Genomic DNA, 21,856 nt, shown 5'->3' on the forward strand with positions numbered 1-21,856 from the left:
TTTTAAACTAAGCAGATTGCTGCCTCTCTGCTTCCTAAGCCCACTGCAAGGTCGGAGGCTCTGCAGATCAGAATCTGGCTCAGGTTGAGGGCAGCATGCCCCAGCATCCCCTCCTCAAAGGTGTTCCTAAAGCTCCGGGCTCTCCATCCGGGCCTCTGCTCCCCTCCTCCTCCTCTGCTTGTCCTCAAGGCTGTGCCTCTCAGCAACCACTACAGCTCTGCACACCTGCCCATCCCCTGCAGCCCCTGCCTGGCCAGTGACGTTTCCGGGGAGGGAGATGTCACCGAAGGAAGGAGCAAGGAAGAAATCCCACAGGCCCAGCCCTTGGTGCTGTCCTCCACAGCCCACCAGCCTACCTTTCCAGACATCCACCACACCAAGCCTTAGCACAGGATTGGTTCCCACCCGTGCTGTAGGCACTGCTGCCGGGGAGCCAGCGTCCCCCTCCTCCAGGTACTAACTGTATTTCTCACACTGGCGACATGCGGAAAGTCCAGCAAGCGCGGAGAGACAGACCCAGCCAGAAGGCCTCGGCCCGAGCCCAGGAGGCTCTCGGCGGTGCAGTCACGCCTGCTCCCCACAACCCTTCAAACCCCCCCCCCACTCATTTCCCAAACCTCTCTCAAACAGGGCAAACCCAAGCAGATTTAAGTCCCCTCAGCTCTCACAGCTGAAAGACAGCAGCGCCCGCCATGAGGACCACCTGAGCCCCCCGAGTCCCAGCGACACGCGCTGTGCACTGTAAAGTGACGCTTCCTGTCATCTTGGGCTCAATGACCCACTCGTCCAGTGGAACTAAGCCTTGCCAGGAGAGCCATTTAGAAGAGAACTGGAGCGTTCAGAGAACCCCGCAGGCATCCGCTCACCCTGAAAGTACCAAGGGCAAAAACCTTCCAGGAATAAACAGCAACCACACAAAGAAAAACAGCGTAATTGGCCTCCCGAGGGGTCTGCCCAGCTGCCCCCCCTCGGCTCTGGGTCTCCTGGGGAGACAGGAGGACGGGAGACCCCGCCCCACCCCGCCCCGCCCTGGGGAGGCAGAAGGGGCAGGCGGGGAGACGAGGGGTCAGGACAGGGTGGGACCTCGCCCGGGAGGCCTCACCTCAGACAACACCCCCGAGCCCACTCAGCCACGGGGGCCACAGGAGATGCAGCGAGCCGAGGGCGCCCCTCCCTGCAGGTGGGGTCAGCCTGCTGCTCCTCGCCCCTGAACAGCCTCTGGGTAGACTCAGAGCTCGACCTTCCGTCTAGCTGCCAGAGACCCTCCGGGCCTGCGGGGAGGACGCAGCCCGCAGTAACACCCGCAGGGTGGGCAGAGAAGCTTCTCCGTGGGCTGAAGGCCCACCAGGCACGCACCGGAGGCCCGGCGCTGCGCAGGGAAGCTCGGCCCGAGCAGGCCAGCATCTCCCGCCCTCAGCTGACCGAGAGCAGAAGCTGCAGCGGCTGCCGCCTCCTCCGCTCACTCCCTTCACCCCGGGAGCCCCGGGCGGCCCGCACACCCAGCCTTCCCACACACCCGGTGTGCACCCAGCAGTCACAACTCTGTCTCTCAGGACTGGGGCCCTGCGTCCCGCGCACGCGTGTGCTGTGTATCCGGCCGGCGCCGAGGCCCCAGTGAAGAAGGGAAGCGTGGTGCGGCCTCACTCCCACCTGCTTCTAGAATTCACGTTTCTGGGAAGGGGTTCCGAGCGCGTGCATCACAGGGAAGAGTTCGTTTGAGACTGGTGTGTCTGGACACTGCACAATACAGACTTCACAACAAATCTATTTCCCCGAAAGTACCAACTCTCTATAGATTTCCAACAAGAGAAAGAAAATGACACCATGGCATAAAGAATAATGATCTGAGTAGACTGGGAACTGCTAGGTGCGAGTGCTCTGAAATATCAATACGGTTAAGGTTACTCACGGGTGCACGACAGGCAAGGCACCATCATTTTTAATTAGATAATCAGCCAATCCAGAAGAGCAAAGGCTTCCCCAGGCTTATGGAATACTAACCCAAAAAGCAATCGGGGCTAGGCCTTTACACAGAGCGGGGGGCGGGGGGGAGGGGGCAGAGCTGAACACAGGCTGGTGACCAAGTATCTGTGGCTGCCAATGTCTCTCTGACTGCCTCGCCTCCTCGGGGGCAGGAGGTTCACGCTGTCTGCAAACCCACACACGCTGTCCTGGGGGCTGGGGGGCCGCAGGGAAAGGTGCCCATTACACTGGGCTGCACACAGGAGGCTCCTCCGCGCCCAAGCATGGCCGGCCTCCAAGGCCTCCCAGATTACCGTCTCCATCCGTGCAACGCACGCATGCTCACAGAATGCTGTAAGAATAACCTGCTTAATTAAAGGCGATGGCCATGAGGTCACACTGGGCCCTCTTCTGGGCAATGCACGGATATCCTGGCACTGCCTGCCCCCTCCACTACTACCTCACCCCACACACTCGGCCCCTCCTGACAGCGAGGAGACGGGATCAGGTGCTGGGCGGCTCCTGAGGGATCCTACCACAGAACACACAAGACGCACACTCACTGTGAAATCACTCTGAACAAGCCCTGTGCAAAGTCTCCACCATCTGAGGGGTGCTGTGGCGCAAAGTGGTAGAGCACTGCTAGCACTGCGCAAAAAAGCTCAGAGACAGTGCCAGGCCCTGAGTTCAAGCCCCCCACCGCCCGCCCGCAAAAAAAAAAAAAAAATAGCACAGGCAATCTATGCCACCCAAGAATCATGTCCCACCAGTGCACACCCAGGTTACCAAGCCATACATACTTGGGGTGTGCAGGGATGAATCAAGATGTATTCTTCACTGACAGTACCCATCAATATCTGCACTGCTTACAACTTAGGAAGTAACAGCCAAATAGAATATTAATCAGCATCATGTGTTCTCAACAAGGCCTTGAATCTGCATACAGAATGGCTCAGAGGGTCCGCCTTGTGGCTTCTACTTCCCTTTACGGACTGCAGGCTCAACAACCAACTGGCAATCCCGGGGTAGGAAAGGGTAGTTTTGGGAAACAGGTAAGGACTATGCAGGGAACAGAACATCTACACCTAGAGGCCTGCTTAGCTCAGTAGACTAGTGCTTCCTTCAAGTCAAACATCCACACGAGTCCACTGATAAACTTCCACACACACCACACCGGATCACCGAGAAGACTACAACGTGATCCTGGGTCAGAGCTGTGCAAACCACAAGGAAACCAAGCAGTTCTTCTATCTGAGGCAGAAGCAACCCCCCCAAGCCAGCACCCCAGAAGGAAGAGGCCTTCCATCTTGTACCAAGTGGAATTTGAGGGTTACCAAAGGGCTTTCTGGGCTATGGAAGGAACCACAGATTCGGGGGGTATCCACAGGCAGTGTGAGGGGCTACTACTGTCCAGCAGGCTGTCCACCTCCCTCCCCCAGTGTGGGGTCTCAGTACCCCTAGTGAGCACAGATCTGAGCAGGCCTGGGCTGTTCCGTGCATAACGAACAGGGCAAGGGCTCCGAGGTCCGCATGGCTGGCTCTGCGTAAGGACCAGGCCTCCACCTTAGCTGGCGACAAGTGCACACTCGCCCCAGGGAGCTGGCCAGCCTCTGGAGTATCCTGCTGACACGAAAGAAACTCAACACAGGAACTCTGACAGGGGCACTCAGGACCCCGCCAGCCATGCAGAGTGGCACACATCCTTGGTAGTTCTTGCGCTTTTCCTAAAAGCAAACCATGCGGTGTGACGCTAGCCCCAGTCCCTCCTGGCCTGCTGGCTAATCCTCCCTCGAGGACCACGGAGTGAGAGCGGGTCCCTCCAGAAAGCCAACAGAAGTCACACCTAAGTGACCGACGCGCAGGTAGATGACCCTTCATGAGCAAATGCCGGGACTTCTCAGCCCTGGCGCTTCCTTGACTGCCGGCACTGCAGGAAGAAGGCAGGACCGGAACCAGCCAGGTGCGGGTCATGAGGGCGGCGTGGGCCTCAGATACGTGAATATGCAGTGAGCCGGCGGCCGGGTGTCATCTCACGCTGCTTTGTGACTCCCCAGTGAGTCTACACTCCGTGAGGGTACACGCCACTGCTGGAGACCCCAAGAGTCGCCTGCTAGGACCAGGGCAGGCTCAGAGCAGACCCTCCCCACACACCACCGGCTGGCGCACCCCGGCTGCTCCATAAATGCACGCCCAGGGCTTTTGTACAGAGGACACACAGAAAGCCTAAGGAGCCAGAGCCTAAGCCACAGCCCTGACACAGCTGCAGGCCATGAGGAGCCCAGAAAACACCCCCAGGGGCCCAGGGCCATCCTGGCAGAGCTCTCATGCGGATGCTCAGACACGTCTCTGACCCCTGGCCAACACTCAAAGCCAGTAGCTCTTCCCCTGCATCCAACAGGTCAGCCAGATCCCAGACTGGATCCCGCAGCCTGCTTGTGGCCAAGCCACTCAGTGCCGCCCAGGGGCAGCCCCACACTGCAGCTACACCGGCCCAACGGGTCCCAGCCCTGGGTGAAAAGGACGCCCCACGGGACAGCAAGGCCTGCACTGACACCCCCACGCCCAGAAGATGAAGGACAAAGCCCCACTTGGGTGGCCCACAGCACCCAAGGCGGAGAATCTTCCTCACAAGTCATTCGGGCCATTAGTAAGACAATCAGGGGAGGAACAAGACCAGGCAAGAGAGCAAAGAAGCCAGTGTCCCTTCCTGCCCTGTGTGGGGGTGAAAGACACCTGCCAGGCTCTGGGCTCCATGGTCACACTCACCCACAGACGGCAAGCACGACAGCTTGCACAACAGCCCCCAAGAACCAACTAGTTCCTTAAGGTCACACTGAAAAAATTCTCAGTCCGTTTTTCAAATGATCTCAAATATAAAACACGGAACTTTTTAAAGCCTTTTTCAAGCACCTACGTGACAGCAAACTCATGCATCCGTACTGGGCCGCAAGGGAGGGTTTTCCCTGGTGTTGTCTGGGTTTTACAATGCTGAGTATTATCGGAGACTCCTCCCGGTGGGGGAGGCTGAGCTCTGGCCGGCTCTCTGACCTCCTGTGGACGGAGCTGCCTGAGCCAGCAGCATAGGGACCACTTCCTTTCCATCCAAGGACTGGACACCACCGGTCCACACAAGGAGAAGCAGAAAGGAGCACTGTCTCAGGACTCAGGTTCCGCCCTTCCCACTTAGGAAAGAACCACGGGAATCGGGAGGAAAAGGACCCAAAGAGACTACACCAAAACTCACCCCTCACCAAGGGGGGTGCACCGAACCCTAGGAAGGACCAGAACGGCAAGGCTAGAGAGCCCTCAGCACCGGTATTCTCCAGGGCCGGGAGCTCCCCACGCAGTCCTGCCTGCCCCCATCCCCTCAAGAACAAGCGGGAACCCCAAGACACCCCACTGCCCGGCTCGTTTGAGGACACAACAGCAGTGCTGCTGCTCTCTGCCCTTCACGCGTGTCCTTGAACGTGGGGCACAAGGGAATGTAGCACACACACTGTCTCCAGCAAGGCTTCACCAAAGCGGTTATTACACACTGGGGTGCTGCGGGCCCCCACTGCTACCCTGCCCCGCGGCTTCCGTCAACAAGGGGAAGGCAGACACCACGAGGACGCAGCCGCCACTTAGCTGTGAACGGCAGAGTGGGTAACACAGAGCTCTCCCTTTTCCTGCCTCCCACCAGGGAGGAGAAAGCAGTTTTCAGATGCTATAATAAAGTAATAACAGGTTGAAAAAAAAAACCCATGTTTCCACTTACTGAAAACAGTCTTAGAAGGAAGGCAGAGTAAGTTTCAAAGCATGTCTCCTCCTATTTGGCTTTGGGTAACGTGACTCCCTCGCTGGAGTTCCAAAGCCACAATGGAAAACTAAACCCTGTCTCTGTCAATGCACCTCAAAAACTGTCCTCAGCAGAAACCCCAAATCCAAGAGAAGGTAGCTGGGGCGGGGAGGGGAGGGGAGGGGAGGAGAGGGGAGGGGAGGGGAGCACCCCGCTGGAGGAGGAGGCAGGGAAGGGGCTCCCCCAGAGGGAAGGGCTCTCCACAAGGGGGGCACGATGGGGAACCCCGCAGGGAATGGAACCCCTGGGCTTCCACGCATGCACACAGACGCCACGACGGCTGAGGGCGGGAGGCGCTGCCCCAGGGGACGACTCCCCAGGAGATCAGGCCACTCCACACGGGGCAGGGCACTCGTCTCCCCTCTGCAGCGTCCGCACACACAGCAGGGTCCACCAGTAACAAACCCCGCTCCGGCTCTGCACATTCGGCTCCACAGGCTCAGTCGCTAACATCCCAGCTCCCCCATCGCAGTTCGAGGGCAGGAAGAGGCTGAGGGGATCCCGTGGGCAACAGCTCCAAGGACACGGGGTTCAGCAGCCGCCGCGGGAAATACAAAGTGAGGGCTGACATGATGCCGCTTGGTATGGCCAATATACCTGAGAAAGACTCGTTCCAGTCCACTATCCAGGGGCGAGTGTGCCCATCTTTCTGATAACAGAGGCAGGTGATTTTAAATGTGGTTGAGCTACTTAATATGGCACTGAAAAACATAAAGGACAAGAGAGAGAGGGAAAAAACCCAGAAACCACCAAGTGATGCCAGCAGCCAGTCCCCCCAGGGCACTCCGCGGCTTTGTGGCCCGTGGTGTCTCGGTGGCCGAGGCCGTGGCACTGGGTTCCGAGTTCCGCCCTGTGAACCTGGAAACCCCCCCAGGCTCCGGGATGTTGCTGCAGCGGCACCGTGAGGCTCGCGTCGGTCATTCCTACAGGAAAAGCCCCAAGTTCCCACGGAGGCCGAGACACAGCCAGGTGCGTGGGGGTGACACATCTTCCCCAGGGCCCGCCCTTTCTGCAGCCCACCCAAAGACGCCCTTTGGCCTACAGGCCAGGACCCCCCCCAGTCTGTCTAAGCGGCCTCCGCGCCCTGCCCCCGGGCGCCCCGGGCTGCTCCGGGGCCTCTGCCCTCTCCCCCCGTGCAAGGCTCGCTGCAGGCAGAGGAGTCAAAGCCACTCATCCGTGAAGGGACGACAGAGGGGGACGCACGCCACTCTGCCAGGACCTGGCCTTGGCCACCACCACCTCAGAGTTGCCAGTCCGTCCTATGGATGCTGGGAAGGGAAGGAGAGACACGAAGCCAGACCGTCACTGGGAGAGAGCTCAGAGAAGATGACGCCCGAGCCAGCCGTGACCAGCCTGAAGGCCACCGAGGTGACACGCAGGCCGGCGCTGCCCTCCCCCAGGCGCGAGGCCCCGCCGGGCACACCCCCTGCGCGTGCCACAAGAAGGTAACAAACAGGACGAGCACGCCGCAAGCAGACGCTAGGCTCCCAGCAGGAGCTGAAGGAAGTAATTCCATGGAAAAATGAACATCGGATCTGTCCCTGATAAGCCATTATCAAGACCTCAACTATTGGAAGCGGAGATTACCCCGACTGAGGAAACCTGTGTCTACAGCAGAGGGAAATAAACGCTCTGGAAATGCCCCCGGCTTGGAAAGGTGAGACGCGCTCAGGCTGCAGCAAGTGGTGATCATCAGAGCCGGAGGCCAAAGCCGCCCTGCAAACCCACACGGAGGCCACCAGGACCAAACCCTGCAGAGCCCTGGAAGCTAGACCGGCCGGGAGCCAGGTCCACACACAGGCCTGCACGACCAGAAAGTTCTGGAAAGTAGACCACTGCCTGCCTGGATGTGCTGAGACTCTCCGAGACCACAGTGTGTCACACGCACAGTCACTTATTAGGCATGAAAATACAAGTTTTGTTCAAGGCGGCAGAAAGGCTTTTCTCTAGGAAATGAAAGTGAGGACAGGGCAGGCAGAGCATGAAAGGACTTGCCCGCCTTGCTCGGCCCGGCCCGGCCCCCGGGGTCTTTGAGGAAACCTTGCACCCCAAAGCCATTCCTTACTACCCACGGTGCAGAACAGAGAGAGGGAGGATAAGAGGACAGGGACTCCATTTCATGTGTGTTTTACATCCAAAATACTACCCCAAGATCAATTCTCCCCGCGCCTCCACGGGAGGGGCGGCAGTGAAGTTCTAATTTCATTTAGTAGTAACTGACATAATGAGGGTCAGGCGCGGGTGACCCCAGACCCTCTTCAATACACTTGCTCGTCACGCGCAGTACTTGGCTTTCTTGAACTCAGTCCTCCCTGGAAGTTCACGGACACACCTGCGCGCGTTGAAAAGCCGGCAGAGATGAAAAGGGCAGGCAGGCAGGCAGGCAGGCAGTGGCCGGGGCTGGAGGACCTCTCCGGCGCCGTCTCTCCCTGGAGGAGGTGGAAGCAATCCAGCCTCGGGAAGCAACCTCGGCCTCTGCACAACCTTGGCAGAAAATGGTCCCCCGGGTGAGGGGGCTGGTGCGCCTCTAGGGGGGCTCCCTGAGTAGGGGGGAGGGGGCAGCCCGCAGGACAGGGCATTCCCCCCTCCTGCTCCCTGGGGCTGGGTGCACTTCCCACGCGCCCCCGCTGAAGGAAGTTCCAATGCATGGTGTTGGCAAAAACATCAAAACTACAACTGACAGTTCTTACAGGGGATCGTAAGGCCACAATCGTAAGGCCCTGGAAAAGAAAGAGACTGCCCGCCAGCCATGCCAGGCACGGCGCGGTGGTGGACACCTGTAACCGCAGCATGCTAGAAGCACAGGTGAAAGGATGGAGAGCTTAAAGCCCGCCTGTCTACACCTTGAGTCCACAGTCAGCGGGGCACGTCCGCGTCAGTCTCTGAGTCAGTCCTGAGTGAGGAGCCCGAGTCCCTGCAGCCCCGGTGTGATGAAAGCGTGCACAGATTCGCACCGCATAAGCTGACTGACCCAATGCCAAGCGTTCGTCAGACAAGGTAAACCATCTTGAAGCTGAGCTGCGCTCCAGAGACGCAGGTGTAACCCACTGACAAAGCAGGAGGAAACGCTGGGTCTGGCGCAGAGCACTGCCGGGCACCGCGAGGCAGACGCCACACTGTTCTCTGCGTAGGTGTTTAACCAATGAAGGCCCCGGGGGAACGCTGGTGTACAACAGGGATGTGTGCCGCCAAAGTCCCGCCAGCATCTGTGTGCGCGGCGGAGGCTGAACTTCCGTCCCTCCCAATCTGCCCCCTTTCGCAAAGGAGAACATGCTGGAACGTGCCCTTTGCTGGAGCCGGCCGGGGGAGCAGCGGAATCGGGGCACACCGCGCTGCTTCTCACCGACCACAGAAAGGCCACGGCAGGGACCGCGATGGCGTCTGCACAGAAGTGAGGCCTCCGCCGGGGGCTACAGGAACACCAAGGCGGGCTTTACCCACGCAGCCCCCAGTCCTCACCCTTTCCCCTGGGAAGTTGCTTCTTTGCATGAAGTTCCGGTTTGGTTCAGCACTGGCAACACAAACAACTAGCATGTGCCCAATCGACAGCCTCCTCTACCCCTCCCCCTTACCACTGCAACCTCTGCCCCAAAAATGGAAACTTCTAGAACAGAGTGGTCCTACGAGCCACACAATGACCCAAAGGGACAGGGGCAGAGAGTCCCCCACAGGTGATCAACGCCAGCAGTGATTTCTCACTGAGAAGGAGGACGACCAACCAAAATTGGGCCTGGCTGGTGATTTCCAAAGCGGGAAGAGGACACCTGTCGCGCCAGTGCCTAATTCTGCTCAAGAGGCCAAGTGAAATCTGTTTTGATCCTCGGCCCCAAATGCCACCTAGTTTCTAATTACCTGACATGACTCTAGACAATGGTAATTATAAAAGAGTAAACTAACGAGGAACGGATGCACACATTTCCCTAAAACCATTCTCCACTTGTCTGATCTGGAAAAATTAGTCATTAAGCTTTCTTACATAATATCCTATTAATATCACTTCATTTCCGGCTTGCCACAAATATTTGGATCTCCAGTATACCTAAAAAGAGAAGTGTCGAAACCTCTTTCGTCACAGTGTGACAGCTTGGATTTGAGTGAACTTGACCCTTGTGGGTTATAACGAACTACTAGATTGAGAAAAGTATTTATGTTTTTTGTTGTTTTCTTTAAAAAAAAATCCACAACAGGGAGGAAGCACTGTATAGCCAGGGCACCACTACCTAACCACAGCCACAGCTCAGGGGGCCCCACACACTGCACCTGACCTCACACTGCCACCACCGAGGTCCAGATACTGCACCCTACCTCACACTGTCACCACCATGGAGCTCCTGACACTGCACCTCACCTCACACTGTCACCACGGAGATCCTGACACTGCACCTCACCTCACACTGCCACCACGGAGCTCCAGACACTGCACCTCACCTCACACTGTCACCACCAAGCTCCGGACACTGCACCTCACCTCACACTGTCACCACGGAGCTCCTGACACTGCACCTCACCTCACACTGTCACCACGGACCTCCTGACACTGCACCTCACCTCACACTGTCACCACGGAGCTCCAGACACTGCACCTCACCTCACACTGTCACCACGGAGCTCCTGACACTGCACCTCACCTCACACTGTCACCATGGAGCTCCTGACACTGCACCTCACCTCACACTGTCACCACGGAGCTCCTGACACTGCACCTCACCTCACACTGTCACCACGGACCTCCTGACACTGCACCTCACCTCACACTGTCACCACGGAGCTCCTGACACTGCACCTCACCTCACACTGTCACCACGGAGCTCCTGACACTGCACCTCACCTCACACTGTCACCACGGACCTCCTGACACTGCACCTGACCTCACACTGTCATCACCGATCTCCTGACACTGCACCTCACCTCACACTGTCACCACGGAGCTCCTGACACTGCACCTCACCTCACACTGTCACCACCAAGCTCCTGACACTGCACCTGACCTCACACTGTCACCACGGAGCTCCTGACACTGCACCTCACCTCACACTGTCACCACGGAGCTCCTGACACTGCACCTGACCTCACACTGTCACCACGGACCTCCTGACACTGCACCCCACCTCACACTGTCACCACGGAGCTCCTGACACTGCACCTCACCTCACACTGTCACCACGGAGCTCCTGACACTGCACCTGACCTCACACTGTCACCACGGACCTCCTGACACTGCACCCCACCTCACACTGTCACCACTGACCTCCTGACACTGCACCTCACCTCACACTGTCATCACCGATCTCCTGACACTGCACCTCACCCCACACTGTCACCACGGAGCTCCTGACACTGCACCCCACCTCACACTGTCATCACCGATCTCCTGACACTGCACCCCACCTCACACTGTCACCACGGACCTCCTGACACTGCACCTCGCCTCACACTGCCACCACGGACCTCCTGACACTGCACCTGACCTCACACTGTCATCACCGATCTCCTGACACTGCACCTCACCTCACACTGTCACCACGGACCTCCTGACACTGCACCTGACCTCACACTGTCACCACGGAGCTCCTGACACTGCACCTCACCTCACACTGCCACCACCAAGCTCCTAACACTGCACCTCGCCTCACACTGCCACCACCAAGCTCCTGACACTGCACCTCACCTCACACTGTCACCACGGAGCTCCTGACACTGCACCTCACCTCACACTGTCACCACGGAGCTCCTGACACTGCACCTCACCTCACACTGTCACCACGGAGCTCCTGACACTGCACCTCACCTCACACTGCCACCACCAAGCTCCTAACACTGCACCTCGCCTCACACTGCCACCACCAAGCTCCTGACACTGCACCTCACCTCACACTGTCACCACGGAGCTCCTGACACTGCACCCCACCTCACACTGTCACCACGGAGCTCCTGACACTGCACCTGACCTCACACTGTCACCACGGAGCTCCTGACACTGCACCTCACCTCACACTGTCACCACGGACCTCCTGACACTGCACCTGACCTCACACTGTCACCACGGAGCTCCTGACACTGCACCCCACCTCACACTGCCACCACGGAGCTCCAGACACTGCACCTCACCTCACACTGTCACCACCAAGCTCCGGACACTGCACCTCACCTCACACTGTCATCACCGATCTCCTGACACTGCACCCCACCTCACACTGTCACCACGGACCTCCTGACACTGCACCCCACCTCACACTGTCACCACGGACCTCCTGACACTGCACCTGACCTCACACTGTCATCACCGATCTCCTGACACTGCACCTCACCTCACACTGCCACCACGGAGCTGCGGATACTGCACTTGGCCCACACATACTGCTCTTCTAGATGCCGAGTTTTTCTTATGCTTTGTTCTTCTTTCATTAGCAATTTGTTGAAAATTACTCATTGATTTTTTTTTCCCCTTCACACAGTACCATAACTAATCCAAAGCACGAGTAACAACATCACTGAAGCCACGAGAGAAGAAAGCCTTGTTCACTGACTTACACAAGCCACATCTGCTGAGCACCAGATACATGTGTAACTCTAGCTACTCAGGAAGCTGAGACCTAAAGATCAAGGTTCAAAGCCAGCATAGGCAGGAAAGTCCATGAAACCCTTATCTTCAAAATAACTATTTAAGAGCCAGAAGTGAAGCTGAGCTCAAGTGGCAGGGTGTGTGCACACATGCACACACACACATACACACACACACACAGTGCCCCAGTGTTGGGGCACTTTTCCAAGTTACAATACCAGACCCGAAGTCAGTGCAAAGTCTACAATCAATATTCTTCTGAAGCCTCGGGAGTAAAATCTCTGGAGGAAGGGTTTGTGGCCAGGAGTGTGCAGCCGGTGAATGGCCCAGCCTGTGCCCTGGGCAGGCTCACTGGGGGGGAGGGGGGGATGTGGGCGTGCTGGCCTCCTTCGGAGGCTGAGGACGTGAGGATGGCATCCATTCTGCCAACTTCGGCCCAGCTGGGCTTTCCTGAATGGAAGTTAAACTGGTACAAACATCCTGGAACAAACAGTGTTAGAAAAGTAAACACGTAATAGAATGTCTTAAGGCCTTGCACAACTCAGATTACGCTGGCAATGAGCACCCCTACACTGTTTAGAACCGAAGAACTCAGGAAGCAGTGCGGCATCTGATGCGGTGTGGCTAAGCACAGAGCCGCCCTTCACGGGAAAGGTGGCACAGGACCAGTGAGCATGGCGGTGCTAACAGTGGGGCGATGTCTGCTAAGGTGGTAATGGAAGCAAGGAGAAGCATCCGGAAGGACACCTACAGAAGCCTTGAAATGCTGGGCTAAAGACATAAGCCCACAATGAACACAAATTACAGGTGTCTGTTTCAAACAGGAGGATGTCTGGTGCAGGCCATGGCAATTGAGGGCTATTGTTCAAGCATTTTCCCCTGGTTAGTAACGTACCGACTGAGGTCAGTTTAATGTACACGATCACTTCTGAGCATCCTGCTCCAACTGCACATCATGGGTGCACATTTCCGGCTTCCCAGGCCCCACCTCTCCTGATCGCTGCCGCCGCCTGTCAAGAACGAACACTAGCTTGACAATGAGCAGCCCATGTCTCCCTGCTGCCTGATAGGGGTTCAGAGAGTCTCTACTTGAGACAGCATTTCCATTTCAGAAGAAAAGCAAGACGGGCAGGCCTCCTCCCCCAAAGCTGAGTGATAAATGCTTCCCCAAACCATGGAAGTGTTTGCCCATGTGGTTTTGACATGTCTAACAGACATACCAGACTTGAGAAAAGTAGGGAAGGGAAAAAAAGAGTTACAGGGTAACCTTAACTATAACAATCACGTATCATAACTTTTCTCAACCTACAGAAGTAACAGGTGGCTGGGACACGGTGGTGTACACCAATAACCCAAGCCACCTAGGAGGCCCGGGAAAGGTTATGGATTTGAGGCCAGCCAGGCAAAGCTAACAGGACCTTGTCTCAAAAACAAAATTAAAGGGGTCCATTATGGTGGCACACACCTATTCAGGAGCCAAAACTGGGAGAAATCTCAGCTCACTGCCAGTCCACACAAAAACTAAGATCCTATCTCAATAAAGAAGCCGGGCATGGTGCTGTATCTGCAATCCCAGCTTTGCTGGAGGCTTAAGTAGGAGGACCGGTGGTCTGGCACTGACTCTGGGAGGAAAAAACTGTAAGACCCTAACCAAACAATAATTAAAGGGAAAAAGGAAGGGGCATGAGTTAAGTAGGTCCTGAGTTTGTATCCAGTATAGAAAATAAATGCAAAAAGAGGAAGGGGAAGGGGTGATGGGAGAAGGGGAGGAGAACAGAAGAAGGAAGGAAGAAGACAAGGGCAAGAGAGGGAAGAAGGAGGGAAGGAAGAAGAGAGGGAGGGGAAGAGGAGGGAGGAAAGGGGACGGGGAAGCAGGAAGGGGGGAGGGGTGATGATACAGAGCTGCGGTCTATCCTACGCCAGCCCTGCAGGTTATTCTACATAAACAGCCCTCGTACAAAGCTCCTAGGCCTTTGAAGGTTGTCGGGTTTGGGTTGTTTTTTTTTTTAACTTTTAAAAAAATTCTTTAACAAGTACTTCTTTCTCTAAAACAACTCATTCCATGTCACTCTAATGTGTTCACAAGACACTTATTCAATCTCTTTATGTAACAGGAATGCAAAGGGATTATTTATACATTTTCATGGAAATGACTGAAAAATGAAAATCAAAGAACTGGGGGTGGGGGGGAGCGCACCTGTGGCCCAGCGATACCAAGTCTGCCAGGTAACGTCCTGAGCCGAACCTCAGCACCACTGGACGAAGACAAAGACCACGGAATTCACAGTCTCCAAAGAAACAAGGCAGAGGAGCCGTGGGGCAGCAGGGCGCCCCAGCTGACGCCCACGCCCTCCGCGCAGACGTACCCCCGCCCCACAGGTCCCCGTCAACACAGACACCAGCACCGGGCAGGCTGGGCGGCCCCCACACGGAGGCGCAAGCGGGCTTCACAGTGCCCTCAGCCCACCTACCCGCGCTACAGCCCGTCATTCACAGAGGTGAGCGTTGAGGATCTCATCTACACGTCAAAGAGGCACAGGGGTAGAACACAAATCTAACATGAGGCAGTGACCACCGGGCAGAGGAGAACGGGTAGAAGGTAACCAACCTCAAGTATCTTCACTCAGTGTCAGGCCTGATTCATACTAACCCCCGGGAACCTAACCCTGACATTTGAAAGTGCCACTGACATCCGACAGACTAAGGAGGAATACATATTTATTTCAAACTTCGTTTTTAAATTTAAAAAAAAATGTTTCAATGGAAGGATTTTGCCTAGAAAAGTTTCTCCTTAAAAAAAAAAGTAACTTTAAAATTTAACTCTGACAGCGACATCCAAGAATCAAATCAAGAGGGCGCATGTTCTTGAAGCAGTGTCCCAGGCAATTACGTGGGGTCCCAAAAAGCCCCAGGACGGGCTGAGGTGCAGCTCAGTGGTAGAGCGCTTACCCACCCAGTGCAACACCCGGGGTTTTATCCCCAATACCAAAAAAGAAAAGACACACACACACATATATACACACACATGCGTACATGTATACATGCGTATATATGAAAGGCAAATACATATATGTATGTACATATATGTATGTGTTTCTTATATGTGTATATACCTACATGTGTACACATGTATATGTGTGTATATACATACATGTGTGTGCATATATGTATACATACACACCGTATGCATGTTCAGTTTTTTAAATGCTCCAGAAGAACATGTGCAAGGCAGAGGTGACGCGTTCCGAGCGTGCTCTGCCCCATGGAGGAATGCATGGGTCCCCCCCAACCCTGGCAACAGGAAGCTCAGTGGAAGGAGCTGAGGAGGCTGTGCGCAGCCCACTGGGTGCTGTGGCCTGACCACACTGAGGCCTCCCCGAGGCTGCTTCTCTGTAACATGGTAGATGCCACCGTCTCCTCCAGAGAGGGGGGGTTAAACCCCCAGGGCTCATTGTAGTATGGGTCACTAGGGGCTAGCAGGGAGCTCAGGGGACAGTCCCCCCTCCCCCCGCTGTGGGCACAGGAACACATACCAAGGGGCTGGCCGGGGACATCTGTCCATCAAGTGTGGGTGTTGTGCAGTCACTGTAGCGTCCCTCCCTTCCCAGGGAGCTGGGAACCGGTTCCTGCCTCTAAAAGAGCCCGCACCGGGTGCATGAGGTGCATCCTTCCTCGGAGAGGCGGCTGCTGAGACGAAAGGCTCTGGGCACCCTCATGTGTACCTCGATGGCTGGACACGTGTGCCCCCACTCCGAATGCCAAAGCCTGCCCCCCAAGATGGCACCAGGAGATGGGCCTTCAGGACTAGATGAGGTCACGGGGCCCCATGCAGGGGACCCGCCAGGGCCCCTCACCGGGAACTGAATGTGTCAGCACCGTGAGCTGGTACCTGGCAGCCTCTGGGGTCTGCCAGACATCTCTGCACGGCGCTTCGCTACGGAGCCCGAGCTCACGCACGTGCCCACGTCACACAGAGCACGCCAAACAAGCCCAAGGCGCTCCATCCTTCTCCCCCGCCCGCCAGCTCCCCGGGGACACAGGACACGCTGTCTAGCAGCACCCAGCAGATGCCGCCATCTATTTCCGCTTCCCAGCCTCGCCTGCGCCTTCGGCTCAGCTCTGAGGAGAAACAGGCTTGGCACAAATGCCACCGCTTTTTCTCCTCCTCCACACGTGAGCTCCGAGCTCCCTCTGCCAGCTCGCTGTCCCCATTCTGCCACCTCCTCGCTCCCTCTCGGCTCCCCCGCCGCCCCCCCCCCCCCCCGCAGTCTCTCCAGAACCCATCCACTGAGCCCTTCTCCTGCCTTTTCAAAGTCCCCTCACCCTAAGCCGGTCCTTCCTGGGACACATGCCCGGCCTGCCATCTCTCACAGCCACTGCCACCTCCACCAGCAGCCCTCCTCTGAGGAGCCCCAGGGTGAGCTGGTGGAGGTGGGGGTGCCCCGAGACCAGTCACGCCTGATGCAGCCAGCCGGGGAGGCTGAAGGCCCACGCTATCGCTCTCCAGTGCTCTCTCTCTCACGCTACAGGGACACGAGCTGCACCTTTTAGTATCTGTCTCCAAGAGCCACTGGGTGGGTGCTGACTGAGGCCACCGATGAGTGACCCATGTCTTGCCAAAGCCAGTGGCTTCGTCCTAGTCTCAGCCAGCCCTGCAGGCTCCCCCGGCACAGGGCAGGAGCTGGCCACTCACTCACTGCACGGCAAAGCCAGCAAGGGTGAGGCTGCAGCATGTCTGTCCCCTCTCGGGGAAGTGAGCAGCTGCTCAGAGCCCAGCTCCCTCCTAACCAACATGGTGGCATGCTCTGATCTCACCTGGATCTACAATGACCCTCTCAGAACGCAGTCACCCACCGGGGGCTGATCAGCTACGGTGTCAGAACTCACCACCTCCCAACATACACCCCACTATACCCTTGCAACTCAGCAGTACTGGTTTGCACACACACACACACACACACACACACACACACGGAAAGGATAAATGCATGTGAGACACCATTTGTCAAGGTACGTGCTAACGCCCAGGGACGTCCGCAGACAGGGCCTGCCTGGCCGGTGACCCGGAAGAGCCCCACGGGAGGTGAGCTCTGGAGCCAAGACCAGGTGTTTTCTTAAGAGTCTGCATTTTTGTGGCACAGACACTGAAACACTTACGGGTGAAAACCCCAGAGCTCTGGGACTCACATGAGAAACCACTGGCGGGTGGCGGGGTACGTGGAGGAAAGAGACCCAGAGAGGGGCTGCAGAGGCCGAAGCTGGTGGACCGCTCAGGGAGAATGACCATGGGGCTTCCAGACACTCTGTCACGCTTTAGAATACCACTTCTTGTACTGCAAATGCACACATGTGTGCACACACGTACACACATGTGAACATAAGGCTCATCCAAGAACATATGTACCTCTCTTAAAATTCTACATCTGCTACACTTCTTGTTACTTTCCAAAGGTGAAAGAATTTCTTACCATTTGCTACTCAGCCTGGGGTTCTGACATCTGTAAATTGGGAATGAGATCTCTGAATTGCTGTGAGAATTAAACCAATTAATAACCCAATTAACATAATCCTTGCCACAGAAGCTGCAAAGTGCTGTCACTAACAGTACTTGCTGCAAGCAGGTCAAAGTCTACTCTGACAATTCTGCTGTCTCCCCAGCAGTGGGTGGCCAGGGAGACGGGGGGGGGGGGGGGGGGTGGGCAGCAAGTCCTCTACCCCTCTGTTACACAGCCCAATCACAGGCAAGTAAGTCCTCAACTGAAGAAACCACGGGCAGGCAGTATGTGTATCCAAGATACCGGCCTCCCAGCCTGGAAAGGCAGTTGAACCTAACGGCATTAACCACTGATAGTTGGCCCATGGCCTCTTGGGTCTATGCTACAGAAAACAAATGTGACTTGGAGGATAAGAAAAGTGCTATCTATCCAGGCATGGTAGCTGGCACCTGTAGTCCCAGCTACTCGACAGGCTGACATGGGAAGGTTTGAGGCCAAAGGCCTGTATATTCCTGTAATCGTGGAAATGCAGGAGGCCTGAGAAGGAGGATCCTAGTCAGAGACTAGCCCCAGACAAAACACATGAGATCCCACATGAAAAATGACTCAACAAGAAAGGGCTGGAAGCACAGCTCCAGGGACAGAGTATCTGTCTACCAAGTTCAAAGCCACAGTGTAAAGAAGGAAACACAAAGTGCTATCTAATGGTTAATGTTCCCATGGCTCAGGTTCAGGGAGGCGGTCTTTCCTCCAAGCCCCGCAGCCCCTCCCTTCCCTGCGCACCCTCAGGGTGTTGGGGTGTTGGGAGGCTGCAGCCAGCTCAGTCTCACAGGCCAGGCTGACAGCAACTGCCATCCTGGCCCAGGGGCGGAAAAGGGAGACCAAAGCGATTCTAGGAAGCCGAGGCAGGGAGGGGTGGGACCGCAGCCCCAGGAAGTCCACCAGGCAGTGACAGGGTGGATTCAGTAACTTGAAGCCCTCAGAGGGCCCACCACCACCAGTGGGTGAAGGAGATGCAGGGCTGGGCTCTGAGATAGATAGACTCCACCAGCCAGACGACACCGGCACTCACTGGGGTTTATATGGACTAAATCCAGGAGAATGACGCCGAAGGGTCTCCCTGGACAAAGGGAAGATCCTCTGCTCTCCTCCCAGGACAGAGACTCCAGCCGGAGTCCTGGCTCTTATAACTAAAATAGTCTAGTTTGTTGGGGTTTTTTTTTTAATTTTTAAAAACAGTTACTTTTATCTAAACACATACTTGTTTTGGGGTGTGGTACTAGACAGAACTCAAGGCCTCCAGGGCTCCACCACTTGAGCTAAGCCCCACCGCTGAACACAAACCCTTCTCAATATCTAACAAAATAGTAATCTCACAGTTATTATTTTTTCATAGTAAAGTTAATCTTATCAGGCACTAGTGGCTTACACCGGTAATTCTAGCCATTGAGGAGGTTGAAATTTCAAGGATCAGAGTTCAAAGCCAGCCCGGGAAGAAAAATTCAAAAGACTCCATTTCTAAAATAACTAGCAAAAAAAAAAAAAAAAGCTGGGCTAGAGGTATGGTTGAAGTGGTAGAGCACCAGCTATGGGCAAGCAAGCAGAGTTAAGTAAGCTCTAGTCTGCGTTCAAACCTCAGTGCCAGGAAGAAAACAAGTCCTGGCAACCTCGGTTAAAAATAAAACTACAAAACCTAAAAGTTAGATAGATAAAATTTCTATTTAGATACAATCATGAATCATCAAATTATCACAGTTTATAAACTGTACATGTAGATGTAGTAGATATAAAGTTACTAAGAAGTAAGAGGAAGGGTAAATTATAACAACAGAAAATAAACCGTTCCCTATGGTTTGGGGTCAGCGGTCCCCTGTACCCGGTCAGGGCCACCACCCCACACTGCAGCACCTGACCGCAGAGACACTCGTGGAACCCTGGTGTTTGTACAGCAACAGGTGACAGGGCAAGGAGGGAGAAGGGTAGACACGGTGATGAACTGAACTGGACCCCCAAAGTGGTTGTTAGTAGAAATATGCCTTTTCAAGAAGAGATGAATAGGAACTGCCACCCTAAGAACCCAATCCAACAGGACTGACTGACACACTTGAGAGAGAGATAGAAGGACAGTGAGGGAAAAAGAGAAGGAACCACACACGTGCACACGCGTGCACACACGGAGAAGCTATCAGGAAGACAGAGGAGGGGAAGGTAGAGGGTTCTGGGAGCTAACCCTGCCAGCACCTTGTCCTTGCCTTTGGGGCGATGGTATGAGGACAACTCAGTCCCACTACAGCGGGCGGACTGGCTGCGGGAGGAGGCCCCCGCGCTGCTCCGTGGCTCACGGTGACACCCTCTACGGGGGTAGCACGGATGCGCACCCACACACCCAGCCCCGGGCAAGCTCTGTCTGGTGTCTGTCTGCAGGTGCGGAGGCGCTGGTGGAGGGAGCTCGGTCGGGAGCAGGCGCAGCGTGGGACGGGCCGCTGCTAGGACACGGATGCCCGTGACTTGACGCTCGCTCGCTCTGGACGCAGGCCGACCTGTGAGGGGCCAGGCGCGGAGTTTATTTCCGGGGTCAGAGGATGCAGTAGAGCATTCCGGAAAGGCATCCACTGTGCAAGCACCTATTGGGCATGTAGCCTTGCCAGGCATGTGTGGGAAGGGAGTGCCGGAGGGACAGATGGGGAGCAGCCTGTAACCCAAACGTCTGGGAGAGGAAGGGAGGAGAGCCAAGGGCAGCCATGGGAACCGGAGGACCCTCACCAGCAAGAGCAAAGAGAGCACTCGCCGCCGAGCTGGGGGCGGCCCACCACCTGCCACAAAGCACAGCACTACCAGGCGACCAAGGCCACACACAACCCAGGAGCAGCCCCAGCACCTAGCTGTGCCTGGCCACGCCCTTCGGCAGGGACCTACCCCACAGGAAAGCGTACCCCACGCCGGCATCTCTGTCACCTCGCCAGGCCCTCTGAGCACTTCATTCATAGTTGGGAGGAGTGTAACCTACACGTCAGCATAGACTGTCCTACCTTAGAAAGAAGAGCATCTGTGCCAACTCACCACGCCATACTTCCCATTCTCTCCCCTCCACCCAGTTCTGTTACATGAATACTACAAAACGCCGGGCTCTACAATGACTCGACATCTTCCTGCAGAAATACAAGCAAGCACCGGACTCGGGCCGATGCGCCACCTCTCACCCTCGAGCTTCCCCAGCGCGGTGGACTCTGCAGAACCCTTCCAACTCTCCCTCAAGCACCTGGCCCTCTGCTCCCTGCAGCCATCCTGACGGGGCTGCCGCTCAAGTTCTCCTGCCCTCCCGGGGCAAGCAGGGGCAGATCCCACCCCAGGCAGACACAACCCAGGAAGCAGGACACCCACACGGGACCGTGAAGACGCAGTGACGTGTGCCCTCCCAGGACCCCGGCTCAGTCCATTCCAGTGCCTCCGGAGTCTCCACGCCCCGTATCTGCCAATAAATTCCACACCTACTTCAGTGATCCAGAATGGGATTCTGATGTCTCTAATCCAGGACCCAGACAGCCCTGAGCTGGAAAGCAAACAGGTTCCAACACTTCTAAGAAGAAAGAACCACCTGCTTAGAAGGCCAAGGTTACCTCCAGTTAAAGAGTTTACAGGGTCCTAAATGCTGACAATGATTCCTCAGGAAAAGACTTCTTCAGGCAGCAGCCGCGGCTGTCTCCAGAGCCTAGGTACACAGCCTCTCCTCTGGGAAACCCCAGCCCTTGAACTAACACACGTCAAGCTCCCTGCAGCAGCACAGGTTTATCCCAGGGGAGACGCCTGGCCCTCTCTGGGTCAGAATGCCCTCTTCTCTCCCTCGGTCAATCAAGCTCTTGGCCATCACTATATGCCTGGGTCTGGGCGACACACCGGTGGGGGGAGGCGCGTGACCAGAGCCCCTGAGTACACCTGAGACTCTGCTGGGGAGACCTGTGTGTACCCACACTTAGAACAAAGGGTACAGGCCACAGGGAG

At 56.1% G+C, this 21,856-nt stretch overlaps 1 protein-coding gene and 1 long non-coding RNA gene across 2 annotated transcripts in view; one reads left to right on the forward strand and one right to left on the reverse strand.

The window, feature by feature from the left end:
• Positions 1-21,856, reverse strand: part of Agap1 (ArfGAP with GTPase domain, ankyrin repeat and PH domain 1) — a 411,357-nt gene that overhangs the window by 367,808 nt on the left and 21,693 nt on the right.
• Positions 1,699-21,052, forward strand: LOC125350162. Its single transcript, XR_007210683.1, has 3 exons — positions 1,699-1,709; positions 15,664-15,671; positions 20,786-21,052. It is a non-coding gene; the product is annotated as an uncharacterized LOC125350162 (long non-coding RNA).

Source organism: Perognathus longimembris, chromosome 4 (genome assembly GCF_023159225.1).
Source record: "Perognathus longimembris pacificus isolate PPM17 chromosome 4, ASM2315922v1, whole genome shotgun sequence".
Lineage (NCBI taxonomy): Eukaryota > Metazoa > Chordata > Mammalia > Rodentia > Heteromyidae > Perognathus > Perognathus longimembris.